Source organism: Phocoena phocoena, chromosome 4 (assembly GCF_963924675.1).
Source record: "Phocoena phocoena chromosome 4, mPhoPho1.1, whole genome shotgun sequence".
NCBI classification, from domain to species: Eukaryota; Metazoa; Chordata; class Mammalia; order Artiodactyla; family Phocoenidae; genus Phocoena; species Phocoena phocoena.
In genome coordinates, this window is record NC_089222.1 from 38,270,047 (window position 1) to 38,285,182 (window position 15,136).

The following is a 15,136-nucleotide window of genomic DNA, read 5'->3' on the forward strand; positions in this document are numbered from 1 at the left end:
AGTGATACTGGCCTGTAGTTTTCTTTCTTTGTGACTTCCTTGTCTGGTTTTGGTATCAACGTGCTGGTGACGTCGTAGAATGAGTATGGGAGTGTTCCTCCCTCTGCTATATTCTGTAAGAGTTTGAGAAGAATAGGTGTTAGTTCTTCTCTAAATGTTTGATACAATTTGCCTGTGAAGCCATCTGGTCCTGGTCTTTTGTTTGTTGGAAGATTTTAAATCACAGTTTCAATTTCAGTGCTTGTGATTGGTCTGTTCATATTTTCTATTTCTTCCTGATTCAGTCTTGGCAGGTTGTGCATTTCTAAGAATTTGTCCATTTCTTCCAGGTTGTCCATTTTATTGGCATAGAGTTGCTTGTAGTAATCTCTCATGATCTTCTGTATTTCTGCAGTTTCAGTTGTTACTTCTCCTTTTTCATTTCTAATTCTACTGATTTGAGTCTTCTCCCTTTTTTCTTGATGAGTCTAGCTAATGGTTTATCAATTTTGTTTATCTTCTCAAAATACCAGCTTTTAGTTTTATTGATCTTTGCTCTCATTTCCTTCATTTCCTTTTCATTTATTTCTGATCTGATTTTTATGATTTCATTTATTCTGCTAACTTTGGGGTTTTTTTGTTCTTCTTTCTCTCATTGCTTTAGGTGCAAGGTTAGGTTGTTTATTTGAGATGTTTCCTGTTTCTTAAGTTAGGATTGTATTGCTATAAACTTCCCTCTTAGAACTGCTTTTGCTGCATCCCATAGATTTTGGGTTGTCGTGTCTCCATTGTCATTTATTTCTAAGTATTTTAAAATTTCCTCTTTGATTTCTTCAGTGATCACTACGTTATTAAGTAGTGTATTGTTTAGCCTCCATGTGCTTGTATTTTTTACAGATCTTTTCCTGTAATTGATATCTAGTCTCATAGCGTTGTGGTTGGAAAAGATACTTGATATGATTTCAATTTTCTTAAATTTACCAAGGCTTGACTTGTGACCCAAGATATGATCTATCCTGGAGAATGTTGCATGAGCACTTGAGAAAAATGTGTATTCTGTTGTTTTTGGATGGAATGTCCTATAAATATCAATGAAGTCCATCTTGTTTAATGTATCATTTAAAGCTTGTGTTTCCTTATTTATTTTCATTTTGGATGATCTGTGCATTGGTGAAAGTGGGGTGTTAAAGTCCCCTACTATGAATGTGTTACTGTGGATTTCCCCTTTTATGGCTGTTAGTATTTGCCTTATGTATTGAGGTGCTTCTATGTTGGGTGCATAAATATTTACAATTGTTATATCTTCTTCTTGGATCTATCCCTTGATCATTATGTAGTGTCCTTCTTTGTCTCTTCTAATAGTCATTATTTTAAAGTCTATTTTGTCTAATATGAGAATTGCTACTCCAGCTTTCTTTTGGTTTCCATTTGCATGAAATATCTTTTTCCATCCCCTTACTTTCAGTCTGTATGTGTCTCTAGGTCTGAAGTGGGTCTCTTGTAGACAGCAAATATATGGGTCTTGTTTTTGTATCCATTCAGCCAATCTGCGTCTTTTGGTGGGAGCATTTAGTCCATTTACATTTAAGGTAATTATCAATATGTATGTTCCTATTCCCTTTTCTTAATTGTTTTTGGTTCGTTATTTTAGGTCTTTTCCTTCTCTTGTGTTTCTTGCCTAGAGAAGTTCCTTTAGCAGTTGTTGTAAAGCTGGTTTGGTGGTGCTGAACTCTCTCAGGTTTTGCTTGTCTGTAAAGGTTTTAATTTCTCCATCAAATCTGAATGAGATCCTTGCTGGGTAGAGTAATCTTGGTTGCAGGTTTTTCTCCTTCATCTCTTAAATATGTCCTGCCACTCCCTTTTGGCTTGCAGAGTTTCTGCTGAAAGATCAGCTGTTAACCTTATGGGGATTCCCTTGTGTGTTATTTGTCGTTTTTTCGCTTGCTGCTTTTAATATGTTTTCTTTGTATTTAATTTTTGACAGTTTGATTAATATGTGTCTTGGAGTGTTTCTCCTTGGACTTATCCTGTATGGGACTCTCTGTGCTTCCTGGACCTGGTTAACTATATCCTCTGCCATATTAGGGAAGTTTTCAACTATAATCTCTTCAGATATTTTCTCAGTCCCTTTCTTTTTCTCTTCTTCTGGAACCCCTATAATTTGAATGTTGGTGTGATTAATATAGTCCCAGAGGTGTCTGAGACTGTCTTCAGTTCTTTTCATTCTTTTTTCTTTATTCTGCTCTGCAGTAGTTATTTCCACTATTTTATCTTCCAGGTCGCTTATCCGTTCTTCTGCCTCAATTATTCTGCTATTGATCCCATCTAGAGTATTTTTAATTTCATTTATTGTGTTGTTCATCGTTGTTTGTTTCATCTTTAGTTCTTCTAGGCCCTTGTTAAATGTTTCTTCATTTTGTCCATTCTATTTCCAAGATTTTGGATCATCTTTACTATCATTATTCTGAATTCTTTTTCAGGTAGACTGTCTATTTCCTCTTCATTCATTAGGTCTGGTGGGTTTTTATTTGCTCCTTCATCTGCTGTGTGTTTTTCTGTTTTCTCATTTTGCTTATCTTACTGTGTTTGGGGTCTCCTTTTTGCAGGTTGAAGGTTTGTAGTTCCCGTTGTTTTTGGTGTCTGTCTAGTGGCTGACGTTGGTTCAGTGGGTTGTGTAGGCTTCCTGGTGGAGCGGACTAGTGCCTATGTTCTGGTGGATGAGGCTGGATCTTGTCTTTCTGGTGGGCAGGTCCACATCTGGTGGTGTGTATTGGGGTGTCTGTGGACTTATTATGATTTTAGGCAGCCTCTCTGCTAATGTGTGGGGTTGTGTTCCTGTCTTGCTAGTTGTTTGGCATAGGATGTCCAGCACTGTAGCTTGCTGGTCGTTGAGTGAAGCTGGGTGCTGGTGTTGAGATGGAGATCTCTGGGAGATTTTTACCGTTTGATATTATGTGGAGCTGGGAGGTCTTCTGTGGACCAGTGTCCTGAAGTTGGCTCTCCCACCTCAGAGGCACAGCACTGACTCCTGACTCCAGCACCAAGAGACTTTCATCCACATGGCTCAGAATAAAAGGGAGAAAAAGTAGAAAAAAAGAATTAGTAGAAGAAGAAAGAAAGAAAGAAAGGAAGGAAGAAGGGAGGGAGGGAGGGAGGGAGGGAGGGAGCGAGAGAGGAGGAAGGAAGGAGGGAAGGAAGGTAAAAAATAAAGAAAGAACGAAGATAAAATAAAATAAGATAAAATACAATAAAGTTATTAAAATAAAAAAATATTAAGAAAACAAAACAAAACAAACAAACAAAAACGGACGGGTAGAACCCTAGGACAAATGGTGGAAGCAAAGCTATACAGACAAAATCTCACACAGAAGCATACACATACACACTCACAAAAAGAGGAAAAGGGGAAAAAATCATAAATCTTGCTCTCAAAGTCCACCTCCTCAATTTGAGATGATTCGTTGTCTATTCATGTATTCCACAGATGCAGGGTACATCAAGTTGATTGTGGAGCTTTAATCCGCTGCTTCTGAGGCTGCTGGGAGAGATTTCCCTTTTCTCTTATTTGTTCTCACAGCTCCCAGTGGCTCAGCTTTGGATTTGGCCCCGCCTCTGCATGTAGGTCGCCGGAGGGCGTCTGTTCTTCGCTCAGACAGGACGGGGTTAAAGGAGCCGTTGATTCGGGGGCTCTGGCTCACTCAGGCCGGGGGGAGGGAGGGGCGCGGAGTGCGGGGCGAGCCTGCGGTGGCGGAGGCTGACGTGTTGTTGCACCAGCCTGAAGCGCGCCATGCTTTCTCCTGGGGGAGTTTTCTCTGGATTCCGGGACCCTGGCAGTGGTGGGCTGCGCAGGCTCCCCAGAAGCGGGTGGGGATAGTGACCTGTGCTCGCACACAGGCTTCTTGGTGGCAGCAGCAACAGCCTTAGCATCTTATTCCCGTCTTGGGTCTGCCCTTTTAGCTGCGGCTCGTGCCCGTCTCTGGAGCTCCTTTAAGCGGCGCTCTTAATCCCCTCTCCTTGCGCACCAGGAAACAAAGAGGGAAGAAAAAGTCTCTTGCCTCTTCGGCAGGTCCAGACTTTCCCCCAGACTCCCTCCCGGCTAGCCGTGGTGCACCATCCCCTTGTAGGCTGTGTTCACACCGCCAACCCTAGTCCTCTCCCGGCGCTCTGACCGAAGACCGAGCCTCAACTCCCTCCCCCGCCCGCCCCGGCAGGTGAGCAGACAAGCCTCTCGAGCGGGTGAGTGCCAGTCGGCCCTGATCCTCTGTGTGGGAATCTCTCCGCTTTGCGCTCCACACCCCTGTTGGTATGCTCTCCTCCAGGTCTCCGAAGCTTCCCCCCTTTGCCGCCTGCGAAGGGGCTTCTACTGTGTAGAAACCTTTCCTCCTTCACAGCTCCCTCCCACTGGTGCAGGTCCTGTCCCTATTCTTTTGTCTCTGTTTATTGTTTTTTCTTTTGCCCTACCCAGGTACGTGGGGGGTTTCTTGCCTTTTGGGAGGTCTGAGGTCTTCTGCCAGCATTCAGTAGGTGTTCTGTAGGAGTTGTTCCACGTGTAGATGTATTTCTGGTGTATGTGTGGGGAGGAAGGTGATCTCTGTGTCTTACTCTTCTGCCATCTTCCCGGAAGCTATGTGTATTAATTTTGTAACCTGCAACTTTACCAGATTCATTGATGAGCTATAGTAGTTTTCTCGGAGCATCTTTAGGATTTTCTATGTATAATATGTCATCTGCAAATAGTGACAGTTTAACTTCTTTTCCAATTTGGATTCCTTTTATTTCTTTTTCTTCTCTGTTTGCCATGGCTAGGACTTCCAAAACTGTTGAATAATAGTGATAAGAGTGGACATCCTTGTCTTGTTCCTGATCTTAGAGGAAATGTTTTCAGATTTTCACCGTTGACTATGATGTTAGCTGTGGGTTTGTCATATATGGCCTTTATTATGTTAAGGTATGTTCCCTTTATGCCCACTTTCTGGAGAGTTTTTATCATAACTGGGTGTTGAATTTTGTCAGAAGCCTTTTCTGCATCAGTTGAGATGATCATATGGTTTTTATTCTTCAATTTGTTACAGTGGTGTATCACACTGATTGATTTGCAGATATTGAATAATCCTTCCATCCCTGGGATAAATCCCACTTGATCATGGTGTATGATCTTTTAAATGTATTGTTGGTTTCAGATTGCTAGTATTTTGTTGAGGATTTTTGCATCTATGTTCATCAGTGATATTGGCCTGTAATTTCTTTTTTTGTGGTATCTTTGGTTTTGTAATCAGGGTGATGGTGGCCTCACAGAATGAGTATGGGAGTGTTCCTTCCTCTACAATTTTTTGGAACGGTTTCAGAAGGCTAGTTGTTAGCTCTTCTCTAAATATTTGATAGAATTTACCTGTGAAGCCATCAGGTCCTGGACTTTTGTTTTTGGGAGTTTTTTAATCACAGTTTCAATTTCATTACTTGTGATTGGTCTCTTCATATTTTCTATTTCTTCCTGGTTCAGTCTTGGGAGCTTGTACCTTTGTAAGAATTTGTCCATTTCTTCCAGGTTGTCCATTTTATTTGCATACAGTTGCTTGTAGTTTTTTATGATACTTTTTATTTCTGTGGTGTCGGTTGTAATTTTTCCTTTTTCATTTCTAATTTTACTGATTTGAGTCCTCTCCCTTTTTTTTCTTGATGAGTCTTGCTAAAGGTTTATCATTTTGTTTATCTTTTCAAAGAACCATCTTTTAGTTTCATTGATCTTTGTTGTTGTTTTCTTTGTCTCTATTTCATTTATTTCTCCTCTGATGTTTATGATTTCTTTACTTCTACTAACTTTAGGTTTTGTTTCTTCTTTCTCTCATTGCTTCAGGTGTAAGGTTAGGTCATTTATTTGAGATTTTTCTTGTTTCCTGATGTAAGATTTTATTGCTATAAACTTCCCTCTTAGAACCGCTTTTGCTGTATCCCATAGGTTTTGGATCTTTGTGCCTTCATTTTCACTTGTCTCTAGGTATTTTTTTATTTCCTCTTTGATTTCTTCAGTGATCCATTGGTTGTTTAGTAGCATATTGTTTAGCCTCCACGTGTCTGTGTTTTTAACTTTGTTTTTTTCTTGTAGTTTATTCCTAATCTCATAGTGTTGTGTTTGGAAAAGGTGCTTGATATGATTTCAATTTTCTTAAATTTACCAAGGCCTGCTTTGTGGCCCAGCATGTGGTCAGTCTTGGAGAATGTTCTGTGTGCACTTGAGAAGAATGTGTATTCTGGCTGCTTTTGGATAGAATGCCGTATAAATATCAATTAAGGCCATCTGGTCTAATGTATCATTTAAGGCCTGTGTTTCCTTGTTGATTCTCTGGATGATCTATCCTTTGATGAAAAGTGGGGTGTTAAAGTCTCCTACAGTATTCTATTATTTTTAAATCAAACTTTTTATTTTGAGATCATTGTAGGAGACTCACAAGCAGTTGTGAGAAATGATACCAAGAGATCTCATGTACCCTTTCCCCAGCTTCCTCCAGTGGTAACACCTGGCAAAACTATACTATAATATCACAACCAGGATATCGACATTTACACAGTTAAGGATTCTGTCACAACAAAGATTCCTCATGTTACCCTTTTATAGCTGCATTCACCTCAGCCTCCCCTTTTACACACCTCCACTCTCCCTCTTCCAGTTCATGACCCCTGGGAACCATTGATCTGGTCTCCAATAATTTTGTCATTTCAAGAATGTTATAAAAATGGAATCATGCAATATGTAGTCTTTGAGATTACTTTTTTTCTCTCAGCTGTAATTCTCTGGAGTTTTATACATATTGTTGTTGTGTTTATCTGTAGTTTATTCCTTTTTATTGCTGAGTAGCATTCCATGGTATGAATGTAGTACAATTTGTTTAACCTGTTGAAGAACATCTGAGTTTTTTTCCAGTTTTTGGCTATTATGCATAAAGCTGCTATAAATATTCGTGTATAGGTTTTTATGTGAACATATGTTTTTATTTTCCTGTGATAAATGCCCAAGTAGAATTACAAAGCAGTGCCAAACTTTTCCAGAGGGCTATAACATTTTACATCCTCACCAGCAGTGTATGAGTGATCCAGTTTCTCTACATCTTTAGCATTGATGTTGTCATTTGTTTAAAAAAATTTTTTTATTGAGGTATAGTCAATGTACAAAATCATATAATTTCAGGTGTACAACAGATTCACAATTTTTAGAGGTTATACTCCATTTACAGTTACTGTAAAATATTGGCTATATTCCCTGTGCTGTATAATATATCCTTGTGGCTTATTTATTTTATACATAGTAGTTTGTACCTCTTAATCCCCTACCGCTATCTTGCCTGTCTTCCTTTCCCTCTACCCACTGGTAACCACTGGATTGTTCTCTTTATCTGTGATTATTTTTCCTTTTTGGTACATTCAGTAGTTTGTTGTATTTTTTAGATTCCTCATATAAGTGATATCATACAATATTTGTCTTTGTCTGACTTATTTCACTTAGCATAATACCTGCCAAGTCCATCCATGTTGTCGCAGATGGCAAAATTTCATTCTTTTTAAAGGCTGAGTAGTATTCCATTCACATCTTCTTTATCCATTCATCTGTTGATGGACACTTAAGTTGTTTCCATATCTTGTGGCTATTGTAAGTGATGCTGCTATGAACATTGGGGTGCATGTATCTTTTTGAATTAGTGTTTTCATTTTTTTGGGATATGCACCCAGGAGTGGAATTGCTAGATCATATGGTAGTTGTATTTTTAGTTTTTTTTGAGAAACTTCCATACTGTTTGCCACAGTGGCTGCACCAATTTACATTCCCACCAACAGTGTATGAGGGTTTTTTCTTCTCTGCATCCTCGCCCACATTTTTTGAGTTCTTTATGATGACAGCCATTCTGACAGGTGTGAGATGATATCTCCTTGTGGTTTTTCATTTGCATATCTTTAATGGTTAACAATGTTGAGCATCTTTTCATGTGCCTGTTGTCCATGGGAAAAGGTTTATTCATGTCTTATGTCCATTTTTAAATTGAGTTATTTGGGTTTTTTTGATATTGAGTTGTGTGAGCTGTTTATATTTTGATTATTAACCCCTTATCAATATTATCATTTGCAAATATTTTTCCCATTCAGTAGATTGTCTTTTAGTTTTGTCAAAGGTTTCCTTTGCTGTGCAAAAGGTTTGATTATGTCCCATTTGCTTATTTTTGCTTTTATTTCCTTTGCTTCAGGAGAAAGGTCAAAAAAATATTGTTGTAATTTATGTCAAAGAGAGTTCCACCTGTTTTCTTCTAGGAGTTTTATGATTTCCAGTCTTACATTTAGGTCTTTAATCCAGTTTGAGTTTATTTTTGTATATGATGTTAGAAAATGTTCTAGTTTCATTCTTTTACATGTAGCTGTCCAGTTTTCCCAGCACCACTTATTGAAGAGACTATCTTTTCTCCATTATATATTGTTGTCTCCTTTGTCGTAGATTAATTGACCATAGGTGTGTTAGTTTATTTCTGGCTCTCTGTTCTGCTCCAATGATCTGTGTGTCTGTTTTTTCTGTTTTTATGCCAGCATCATACTGTTTTGATTACTGTAGCTTTGTATTATAGTCTGAAGTCAGGGAACGTGATACTTCCAGCTCTGTTCTTTCTCAACATTGTTCTGGCTATTGGGGGTCTTTTGTATTTCCATACAAATTTTAAAATTATTTGTTCTAGTTCTGTGAAAAATGACATTAGTATTTTAATAGGGATTACATTGAATCTTCAGATTGCCTTTGGTAGTATGGTCATTTTAACAATATTAGTTCTTCCAGTCCATGAACACAGTATATCTTTCCATCTGTTTGTGTCATTGTCAGTTTCTTTTATAAGTGTTGTATAGTTTTCCTTACCTCTTTGGGTAGGTTTATTCTTAGGTATTTTATTCTTTTTGATGTGACTGTTTTCTTAATTTCTCTTTCTGATAGTTTATTGTTAGTGTATAGAAATGCAACAGATTTCTGCGCATTCATTTTGTATCCTGCAACTTTACCAGATTCATTGATGACCTCTAGTAATTTTTTGGTGGCATCCTTAGGATTTTCTATCTATAGTATTGTGTCATCTGCAAACCATGACAGTTTTACTTCCTCCATTCCAGTTAGAATTCCTTTTATTTCTTTTTCTTATCTAATAGCCATGGCTAAGACTTCCAATACTATGTTGAACAAAAATGGTGAGAGTGAGCATCTTTGTCTTGTTCCTGATCTTAGAGGAAATGCTTTCCGCTTTTCACCATTGAGTACGATGTTAGCTGTAGGTTTGTCTTATATGGGCTTTATTATGTTGAGGTATGTTCCCTCTATGCCCACTTTCTGGAGAGTTTTTACCATAAATCGGTGTTGGATTTTGTCAAAAGCTTTTTCTTCATCTATTGAGATGATCATATGGTTCTTATTCTTCAATTTGTTAATGTGGTGTATTACATTGATTGATTTGCAGATATTGAAAAATCCTTGCAACCCTGGGATAAATCCCACTTGATTATGGTATATGATCCTTTTAATGTATTGTTTGATTCAATTTGCTAATATTTGGTTGAGCAGTTTTGCATCTATGTTCATTAATGATATTAGCCTGTAGTTTCTTTTTTGGTTTGTGATATTTGTCTTGGTTTAGTATCAGGGTTATGCCGGGCTTATAGAATGAATTTGGAAGCATTCGTTCCTCTGCAATTTTTTGGAATAGTTTGAGAAGGATAGGTGTTAACTCTTCTCTAAATGTTTGATAGAATTCACCTGTGAAGCTATCTGGTCCTGGACTTTTGTTTTTTTTTTCTTTTATTTTTTTTGCGGTATGTGGGCCTCTCACTGTTGTGGCCTCTCCCATCGTGGAGCACAGGCTCCAGACGCGCAGGCTCAGCAACCATGGCTCACGGGCCCAGCCACTCCGCAGCATGTGGGATCTTCCCAGATCGGGGCTCGAACCCGTGTCCCCTGCATTGGCAGGCGGACTCTCAACCACTGCACCACCAGGGAAGCCCTGGACTTTTGTTTTTTGAGAGTTTTAAAAAACGGATTCAGTCTCATTACTGGTAGTTGATCTCTTCATATTTTTTATTTTTTCCTGGTTCATTCTTTGGAGATTGTACATTTCTATGAATTTGTCCATTTCTTCTAGGTTGTCCATTGTATTGGCATACAGTTGTTCTTAGTAGTCTCTGATGATCCTTTGTATTTCTATGGTGTCTGTTGTAACTTCTCCTTTTTCATTTCTGATTTTATTGATTTGGGTCCTTTCTCTTTTTTTCTTGGTGAGTCTGGCTGAAGGTTTATCAATTTTGTTTATCTTGTCAAATAACCAGCTCTTAGTTTTATTGATCTTTTCTATTGTTTTTTAAAGTCTCTATTTAATTTGTTTCTGCTCTGTTCTTTATGATTTCTTTCCTTCCACTAACTTTGGGTTTTGTTTGTTTTTCTTTTTCTAGTTCCCTTAGGTGTCATGTTAGATTGTTTATTTGAGATTTTTCTTGTTTCCTGAAGTAAACTTGTATTGCTATAAACTTCCCTCTTAGAACTGCCTTTTTACTGTATCCTGTAGATTTTGGATTGTTGTGTTTTCATTTTCTTTTGTCTCCATGTATTTTTAAATTTCTTCTTTGATTTCTTCAGTGAACCATTGCTTGTTTAGTAGCATATTGTTTAGCCTCCACATGTTTGTGTTTTTTACAGTTTATTTTTCTTGTAGTTGATTTCCAGTCTCATAGCATTGTGGTTGGAAAAGATGCTTGATATGATTTCAGTTTTCTTAAATTTACCAAGGCTTGTTTTGTGGCCTTGTACATGAACTATCCTGGAGAATTTTCCACGTGCATTTGAAAAGAATGTGTATTCTGCTGCTTTTTGATGGAATGTTCTATGTGTATCTATTAAGTTCACCTGGTCTAGTGTGTCATTAAGGCCAGTGTTTCCTTATTAATTTTCTGTTTGGATGATCTGTCCATTGATGTAAATGGGGTGTTAAAGTCCCCTACTATTATTGTATTGCTGTCAACTTCTTCCTTATATCTGTTAGTATTTGCTTTATGTATTTAGATGCTCCTATGTTAAGTGCTTATATATTTGCGATTGTTGCATCTTCTTGGATTAAGCCCTTGATCATTATGTAATGTCCTTCTTTGCCTCTTGTAACATTCTTTGTTTTAAAGTCTATTTGATGCAAGTATTTCTATCCTGGCTTTCTTTTGATTTCCATTTGCAATGAATACCTTTTTCCATCCCTTCATTTTCTGTCTGTTTGTGTCTTTAGATCTGAAGTGAATCTCTTGTAGGCAGCATATATACGGGTCTTGTTTTTGTTTTCATTCAGCCACTCCATGTCTTTTGATTGGAGCATTTAGTCTATTTACACTTAAAGTAATATTGATATGTATGTTCTTATTGCCATTTTATTAATTTTTTTAAGGTCTTTTTTGTTCCTTTCTTCTTCTTTTGTTCTTCTTGTGATTTGATGACTGCCTTTAGTGCTATGTTTGGATTCCTTTTTCTTTTTTTTGTGTGTATCTATTATAGATTTTTGGTTTGTGGTTATCATGAGATTTATATATAGCAATATATATATATTTGATTGTTTTAAGTTGTTGATCTCTTAATTTCAAATGTATTTTAACAACCTTGCATTTGTACTCTCCTCCCCTCATTATTATTCTTTTTGACATAGCATTTTACATCTGATTGTTTTGTGTATCCCTTAACTGCTTATTGCAGGTATAGATGATTTTATTACTTTTGTCTTTTAACCTTCCTACTAGCTTTGTGCCTGGTTGATTTTCTATATTTACTATGAGTTTACCTGAGCTTTTTCCTGTTGTAATTTTCATGTTTCTAGTTGTGGCCTTTTTTTTTTGCTTATGGAAATCCTGTTAACATTTCTTGTAAAGCTGGTTTGGTAGTGCTGAACTCTTTTAGCTTTTGCTTGTCTGTAAAGCTTTTGATCTCTCCATCAAATCTGAATGAGTGTCTTGCTGGGTAGAGTATTCTTCATTGTAGGTTTTTCCCTTTTATAACTTTAAATATATTGTACCACTGTCATTAGTTTTTATTATAACCTTTCTGATAGGTGTGAAGTGATAGCTCATTAAAGTTTTAATTTGCATTTTCCTAATGGCTAATGATATTGAATATCTTTTCATGTGGTTATTTGGCATCTGTGTATCTTTTTGTTTAATTTTAATTTTTTAAATTTTTATTTATTTTTTAATTATTTTTAAAAATTCTTTTAAATTTTATTTTTGGCTGTGTTGGTCTTTGTTACAGTGTGCGGGCTTTTCTCTAGTTGCATTGAGCGGGGGCTACTCTTCGTTGCAGTGCGTGGACTTCTTATTGTGGTGAGCTTCTCTTGTTGCAGAGCACAGGCTCTAGGCACGTGGGCTTCAATAGTTGCAGCACGTGGGCTCTAGAGACCGTTGTGGCACACGGTCTTAGTTGCTCCATGGCATGTGGGGTCTTCCCAGACCAGGGCCTGAACCCATGTCCCCTGCATTAGCAGGCAGATTCCCAACCACTGCACCACCAGGGAAGTCCTTTTTTTAAATTTTTAATTAAAAAAAATTTTTTTTTTTTTTTTGTCTGCATTGGGGTTTCGTTGCTGCGCGCGGGCTTTTCTCTAGTTGCCATGCATGGACTTCTCCCTGCAGTGGCTTCTTTTGTTGTGGAGTCTGGGCTCTAGGCACACGGGCTTCAGTAGTTGTGGCACATGAGCTCAGTATTTGTGGCTCGCGGGCTCTAGAGCACAGACTCGGTAGTTGTGGTGCATGGGCTTAGTTGCTCCATGGCATGTGGGATCTTCCCAGACCAGGGATTGAACCCATGTCCCCTGCATTGGCAGGTGGATTCTTAACCACTGTGTCACCAGGGAAGTCCCATCATCTGTATATTTTTAGGTGAGATGTCTCTTCATGTCTTTTGACCATTTTCTGATTGGATGTTTTTCAAACTGTTGAGTTTTGAGAATTCTTTATATAATCTAGATACTAGTCCTTTGTCAGATATGTGGCTTGCAAATATTTTTTCCCAGTCTGTAGCTTGTCATTTCATCCTCTTTACAGGGCAAAAGTTTTAAATTTTGGTGGAATTCAGGTTATCAATTTTTCCTTTTATGGTTCACGCTTTTGGTATCAAGTGTAAAAACTGTTTCCCTAGTTTAGATCCTGAGAATTTCCCCCTAAGCTTTTTTCTTCTGAAATCAAATTTTTATGTTTTACATTTTAGTCCATGACCCACTGTAAGTTAATTTTTGTATGGGGTGTGAGGTTTAGGTTGAGGTCCTTTTTAAATTTTTTTTAAACCTATGGATATCTAATTGTTCCAGGACCATTTGCTGAGAAGGCTATTTTTCCTTTACTGAATTGCTCTTTTACACCTCTGCCAAAAATCAGTTTGGCATATTTATACAGATTTATATCTGGGTTCTCTGTTCTACTCCATTGATCTATGCATCTATCCTTTGACAAATACTACACAGTGTTTATTAGTATATAATAGTATGGCTTGAAATCAGGTAAAATGCTTATCCCATTTTATCCTTTTTCAAGACAGTTGTAGCTTTTCTAGTTCCTTTGCCTTTTCATATAAATTTGAGAAGAATACTGTCTGTATCTAAAAAAACCCATATTGCTGGGAATGTAGGTTTAGGGGTTTTGGGTAGATGGTTTTTACCAAATTGATTTTTAAATTGGTGGTGCAGCCAGTTGACTTATTGAAAGGAAGGGTCTTGATGGCCTTATGAAATGGTCAGGTGGTCTGTGTTGCTAATGACTCAGAAGGTCCACTGTCCTGCCTCAAAATGTTTCTCCCAATCTGAATGAAATACACTAGCTAGACACTCATTGTTTTGAGTAAAGGCATTTTTTTTTTTAATGTAAAACTTCTTAGAAAGGTCAACATTTTATACTGCTGTCATTTTTACAGCAGTGGAATAGTTTCTCTGTTTCTTTCCTCCTTACGCAAGCACAAAAAGCATGGATGGGTGGGGAAAGGAAGGAAGAACAATTTTTGGATCAGAGAATGCTTCGCTTGCACAGCAGGAGGTTACTAAGTGCTTTTTCCAGTTGAAGCACAGACAGGAGTTTTGAAAAGGATCTGAAACCTAATTTAACCTTTTAAAAATTTTGCATCATTTTTATATTAAATAACTATAATTTTAAAAGTATAGATACTACATTTGAGAAGTTTATTTTACAATTTATTTTCAAATGGCTCTGCATTTGTTTAAAATACTGCATTTGTTGATGCCTCCTCCAAAGTGCATGTTGCAAAAAGCAAAAGCATCCTGCTAATGATAGCTCTTTTCTCAAGAATGACAGCATGTTCTTATTTTACTTACACAATGAGATGATATATCACCAAGTTATAAGAATGAAGCACACATTATATTTCACAAAAAACATCTAAGTTTTACTTACCTCATCTGGGAACATAATTTTAGTATTTCATATCTTCTCAAGTTTCACAGAAACGTCCTAAGTAATTAGCCTATGTAGATACAAAGAATTTGAAAGCGTTATTGTATTTTCTTGTTGCAGTTTTACTTACAGAAAACTATTTACAATTTAATAGCATTGAAAACTTTTGTTCAATATATTTGTTTTACACAGTGATTCAGGTTGTGCTAAGTGAAGTATGGAGTCTACTCCTATGGACCTATTACTTTGTAATTTGTCTTGTTTCCTAGATCATAATGAGTATCATGTTTTGGCTTCCTTTCCTGAACTTTTAGAAGACCTGTTCTACAAAATGTATATTTCACTTATTTTCAGCTTTCCCCACCATGATTGCTATGGTGTAATAACATTTTGATAGCTTTCACAATTGTGAAGTTTATACTGTTTGTATTTTGTACATCAGGCTGCACATAAGCTCCATCCAGCAAGAGTTTTATTTAAAATAAGGATATGGCACTTTCCCAGGAGCAGGGAAAGAACTGTGATTAGTAGGTTAAGGATGAAATTTCCTTAGAGTAAGAATATAATTTTCAAATTGATGAGAAGGAACCAAAACTCATGATGGGCAAAGGGATTGTAAGAAAATACCCTTATTCTCTGCATTAGTTCAGATCTCTTGACCTGGATGAATTATATTCCGGGGGACTGATAGTACCTTTCAGTGGGATTGCAAAGCCACTCT